This window comes from Ochotona curzoniae, unplaced genomic scaffold (assembly GCF_017591425.1).
Source record: "Ochotona curzoniae isolate NIBS_2020 unplaced genomic scaffold, NIBS_Ocur_1.0 contig_517, whole genome shotgun sequence".
Classification (NCBI taxonomy): Eukaryota; Metazoa; Chordata; class Mammalia; order Lagomorpha; family Ochotonidae; genus Ochotona; species Ochotona curzoniae.
Window position 1 is genome coordinate 8,786,516 of NW_024466454.1, and position 6,304 is coordinate 8,792,819.

Genomic DNA, 6,304 nt, shown 5'->3' on the forward strand with positions numbered 1-6,304 from the left:
ATCCAGATTAGATTGCCGTGTTATTTTTCTATTCAAATTTCTAGCCCCTAGTAAACAAAATTGTACATTCAGATTGAGATGATTTTTTTAAAAAAAATTTTGTTCCCACACATAAGGCAGAATTTGAGGTATTTGCCTTTTGGGGTTTGTTATTTCACCCAGTGTGTTATCCTCCAGTTCCACCCATTTTGCAGCAAATGACAGGATGTGTTTTCTTTTCTTTTTGAAGCTAAACAGGATCTCATTGTATCTATGCACCATCGTGTTTAATCCATTCATCTAATTATGGACATCTTGTTTAATTCCATATTTTAGCAATTATGAACAGTGAACTTTCTGGCTCTAAAATGAAGTAGATTTTTGTTTCCTTTCACTTTCATCCAATGCAAAAAAAACAACTGTCTACAACATTTCTATGCTCACAAAGTTCCCAGTTAGCATTGTGGTATCACTCTAAATAAGAATGCACAGTAAAGGATCACGAGATCCTTGAAGAAAGCTCTTAAGAATATACAAAAAGATTAGGTGAAAACCAGGCTGGGCTGACTATTCCCACTGGTGCAATCTACAATCAGAGTGGGTGAGGGTTGTTGGGGCTTGGTCATAGCATCAGCTGGCAGAAGCTGGTACAGGGGGCTAGTCATGTCGAGTTGAACCCCAGGGCCAACTGGAGAGGGCACAACAGGAGTGGGAACGACCTGGGAGGGAAATAGTGGGCTCCTCCCTCTTGGGTCATCATCTTCCACTGGAGGGCATGGGAACTAGGAGAGGGGCTGGGGTGTCTAGACAGACACCCAACAACATCCGTTAGGGCTGGTAGGATGAGATAGTTAGATGGAATTAGGTCGCAACACCTGTTGGCAAGTATATGAGCAGAGGGGAATGTGGGACAGACTAGACTAGGCTGCCATACATACTGGCAAGCCAGGGTAGGGGGCTGGCCCGGTTGGGGTTACTGTGAGCCGCCTTGACTGTGCTGCAGCTCCTACTGGTTTTTGTGAGGGCCAAGAGTGTCCAGGGTGGAACCAGGCCAGACTGTAACACCCATTGGTTCCAGTGGAGGATATGGATGGAGACGGAACCAACCCAGCAACTGCAACCACCAGCTGATCGGGGGGATGGACTGTGCCGGGTCCTATGCTTGCTAAAACACGCAGGTATCTGGACTGGGAATACCTCAAAATTTCTTTGAGCATCTCCCCAGTCAAGACACTGAACTCAGAGTCCTAACCAAGAAAAGAGAACAAGTCAATCAACAACCTCAGCTATCTGTGAGCAGCAAAATGCTGGGCAAATGGAGACTCTAGAAGGGACTGTGTCAATCAATGGATTCTTCAACGACCACACCGCGCTTGGAGTGGCGAGACTGGTAGCGATCCATGACTGGTGAACTACTGGAACCACTTAATCGAGTATCTCAGAGCATGCCCCACATCCGGGACTAGGGGTGGGTGGGAAACTGGGTGGGGCTTCTTCCTCTATATCCCCTTTTACCTCAGATACATGAAGGAAGCGGTATGGAAGTGATGGTCTTGCCCACTTCCCTGTAACCCTTGAACCTTTTTTTTACCCTAATTAAATATGTAAGGATTGTCATAATAAAAAAAAAGAATATATAAAAAGAATTCTGATGAAATAAAGAAATTACAGAACCCAAAATAATTTTAAGTGGTAATGAGTATCTTCTATATTTAAGAGAATACATTCTAGTGAGGAAATAAGAGGGTATAGAACTATAGATTTTCAATTGTTTAAAGATTCCTTGGGAAATACGATATAACAGTTTCAGAAAAATCAAAACAAAAAAAAGGAGGGAAATAAATTATCAAGGAATTAATTCAAGAAAGTTTCTATAAACTGAAAGACGAATTTCTGAATGAAAAGATTCATTCTAGCAGATGAAAGATCCAAATAAGGAGCATCATTGTAAGAAGTCTGTTTATTGATAACTAAGAGAACACATTGAAACCTTCTGAAAGGAAAGAAAGGTGGTTCCCTACAGAGTATCAGGAATCAGATTTTGAACAACTGATGCAACAGACATGACAGAAGTTCAACAAAATTATGTCTAAATGCCTTAAGGCTTTACATATTAAAAGAAGGCTATCATGTTTAACTATCTCTTTTCAATAATGGATTGGCAGGGTTCCCTGGGGCTCATCAGTGCTTACTTACTCGTGGTCTTTCTTCTCGGCCTCCCTCTCAGAGTTCACTATCCACATGTATTAGATGAGCTGGCTTTGCAAAGCAAGGCCTTGGAGTTGCCAGTACAACCAAAGTGAAAGAGATTTCCCTCTGCTGCTCTTCCCAGACCTAAGGAGTGTGAGGGTGCAGGCCATGCTCCCAGAATAGGACAAAATAGTAACTTGAATACACTCACCCAAGACACCTGTCTATCAGCCTAGACACCTGAGTTCCCCTATGTCCTTCCCTATACTCATGGTTTTAAGAAAGAAAGAAAAAAAAAAAAACACTTAAAAAGCCCAATCTGTTTCCCAAAAAGGCAGTATCCAGTCAGACACTCCACTTCCCTACTTCTTCTTGGGGCACTGCTTTACTATATCTTTGCTTTGAGTAAAGATTCTGTTCTGCTTGCACTGGTTTCCTGACTTTTTATTTCTATACTAAGTTGAGGAAAGAACCTAACAAGCTTTGCTAGTAACAACATTTATCTTCTCTCCACCTAAGGAACTAACGAAATAACAGTAAATGAATAAAGAAGCTTTAACTTTTATACTTCTCAAACTTTTCTTTTCCTTTTTTTTTTTTTTTAACATCATTGCTTGCAATGTTGGTTCCATTCCTTGGTACTTCTAAACTCATTTTACATCTCTCTTTAAACCTATTTTAATATAGGTAATGACTATTTATTTAAATGCCTTCTAGCTCTTCCAGCTGCTTATTTATAAAGTCTGTTTCCATTCTATTAAAGTCTATAACGCCTTAAGTTGTTCTTTTTAAACAATAAAAATAGTTTTCGAATGTATTTTAAATCTGCTTTCTAGGGGTTAATTCTTTGCATGTAACCCTGCATGTAATGCCTACTTATTTATTCGTAACCAGTTTTTAATAGATGCCATGTTTTTTTTTGGGGGGGGGGTTAGAGGTATATCTTCCCTGTTCATACCTACTGCTCTGTCTGAAGAATGTCCTCTTCCCTTTTTCCTAAGCTCTGCCTTCAAACCTTAAATAGGCAAGGCAGGCACTTTCTTGTTAGTAAGTTTCCTGGCTTTGTAAAGAAAGAAAGGGAGCTGTCATTGTGAACAGCTTTTTTTGAAGTCTTTAGTTTGTGTTCTGATTTCCATGAAAAGAGTCACCTCAGTTCTGTTCTCACAGCCTATTTTCTGATTGACTGTACCACCTAGTGATTCCAGTGCTTGATGAGATGAAATTCTGAGTTACGAGAATTCAACTATACATAGAAATGGTACATAGAGCCAGGTGTGGGGAACATTTTTAATTCCAAGGGTCATTGGGATATTTATAACATCATTTGGAGGCCATAAAAATTATCAGGTTAAAATTAACCTGCTTGCACTGTGGCATAAAAAGCTGATTCCCTGCTTGCCGGTGCCGGCCTACCATACAGGTGCTAGTTTGAGTTCCCAGTGCTTCCTGATCTAGTGGCCTGCTTACAGTCAGGAAAGGTTCAGAGAATGACCTAAGTCCTTGGGTCTCTGAATCCACATGGAAAAGAAGGAAGAAGCTTTTGGATCCCAGCTTAGGATCTGCTCAACTCTGGCTGTTACAGCCACTTGGGGAGTGAGCCAGCAGATGGAAGATCTTTCTTTCCTTTTCTGTAACTCTAACTCTCCAAACAAAATAAATAAGTCTTTTTAAAAAAAGTTGCATGCTACACATTTGTTGGATTTCAAGTCCCATCTGTAGTTACTTTGACAGGACCAGACCAAAAGCTTCGGGGGCCTCATATGACCTACTGGCTAGACATTCCTCACCACTAGAACTCTTAGAAACTGAGTGGGATTAACGCTTGGTTGGAAGTATGCCAATTTTGTTGGTGAGTCTGATGTTTCCCAGAGCTGTGCAAGAACAATTTCAGGCACTGAATTTAACAATTATTCCCACTGACAGTCAAATGTTAGATAAGTCCACCAGCTATAGTAACTTTGTTCATCTATTCACTTAGATATTTATGTATTGGGCCATCATATATTGTGTGTCTCTTGATAACAGGCATTGAGGTTGATCTTGGACACATAATGGCAACTGAAATAACATCACTGTCTCTCTGGTTTACTGTCTTAGGGACAGCAATCATGTATACTACTATTTGAAATGCAATATTGTAAGAGCTATAACTGAAGGAAGTATAGAAGAAAAAAAAAGAAATCTTTTGGAAATGGTGACACTGAGATGGAACTCAAAAGGAAATACAAGAATTTATAAAGTTGGCAAGGTGCTGGTCTAAAGATTATCTTCAGTAAAGTCTTAGCTTTAAGAATTATCACACATAGTCTGCAAATCACAAAATATTCAGTGGAAAAACAGGAGACAAGTGTGGCAAGATACTAATGAAAAATACTTAAATGAATTTTACATGGCAAGGCAAGTTTGGAATATTGATCATAGATAATGCAGATGCCAGAAGGATTTTTTTTTTTAAATAAAAGATACCAAGTAAGCCAATGTCCAGATCTCTTTGAAAGATAGAAGCCTAAAACAATCATTGTTCAAAAGAGGCCAACTAAAATCTTGATCTGCATTCTCCAAAAGCTCAGTTTTGATAAGATTTTGGTAGTTTATCAAATATGTATTCAGTCTACATCATTGACAATTGGTATATTGACAAAGACCTTCCTTTTGAGCAATCTCAGTCTGGCTCCTCTGAGCATTTTCCTCCATAAGACCCTGATCTTGGCCCCATCCTGCTCAGCCTAAACAGCCATTTTAGGGAGAATTTTGTTAAGTCAGTTTACTGGGAATTCCCATCTTTAATATCTGATTATTCTGTTAAATCAGTTTAGCAAGAATCTCTCTACCTTTGATGTCTCTGCAGTAATTTTGCATCCACTGATCCTCTCTCACCACTGGTTGGCTGTAAATTCCTAGGTCTTTGTTGTATCCAAAACTGAGTCCAGGTCTATTTTGATGTCTTTATTCCCTACTGCAATAGTTCTGAATAAAATATTTCTTACAGCTTAACAACTGTCTAGCTTGGTTTCATTCTGACAGTTACACCCAAGAGTTCATTTCTGCACTGTAAAAAGAGACAGTACCACTTTATTTTTAATAGTACCACTGCCTATGCCAGCCACTTTTGGATTTATAGTTGCTGTTAAAATGCTTTCTCTTGTGGGCATACAAATAAGCAGACAACAAGTATCTCAATATACTGTGAGGCAAGGCTTTCAGATAACCATGAACTGAAGTTGAAAGGCAGAAGAAGAATCAACCATCTATTTTAATAATCTAAGAAATAAATAATAACAATCTGAACTTAGCTTTGTGAGTTATTTAACAAAAAACGGATAATGTTTAATAACTGTACAGCTAAGAAGTAGGGGGGAAACTAGGCTAGTTTCCACATTTTTATTATCTCTACTAGATAGATAATGATGTTATGAGTTGGGAATATAAACCAAGAAACACTGTGATTTGAGACATGTTGCCTTGAAAATATCTGTGATAGATTACTGTGACAAAATGTCAAGCAAACAGATTTAACCATATATTGATGACAGGAAAAATAGCAAGACTAAAGACTTATCTTAGAAATGACGGGTTATTATGTGATAATTAAAGCCATGTACATGAATGAGATCATTCAAGATATGCACTTCGAATAAAAATGAATCTAAAAGCACGCTGTTGTTTAAAATAAAAATACAACTGCATGAAAAAGTAGGAGCTAGCAAGGAATAAATGTAAGAGAACAAATACAAAGTGGTTTCAGGAAGACAGCAGAGTATTGCAAGGTTAAAGGTTTTCTGTACTAGTGTGAAAAGAGCTAGAACTGGTTTATGGAATTTTGCCATTCAATGGTGGTTTATAAAATATCAATCATCATTTTAATGGAATTAAAAACTACGGGTAGCAAACTTGTGATTTGTATCATGAATGGGAGATGAGGAAGGAAAAGGTACAAGTAGACCACAACTTTAAGACATTTAGTTATGAAGCAAAACAATCAAAAGTAAAACTAAGCAAGGAAATGAGAGTAAAATCGTATTTAAAGTGGGAAACAGCTAAGCATGATAAAGACTATGTGGAGAGATACAGTTTCAGCACATTAACAATTGTACAAGTGTCACTATATAATTTAAGAAGGGGTTGGTAATGTGGC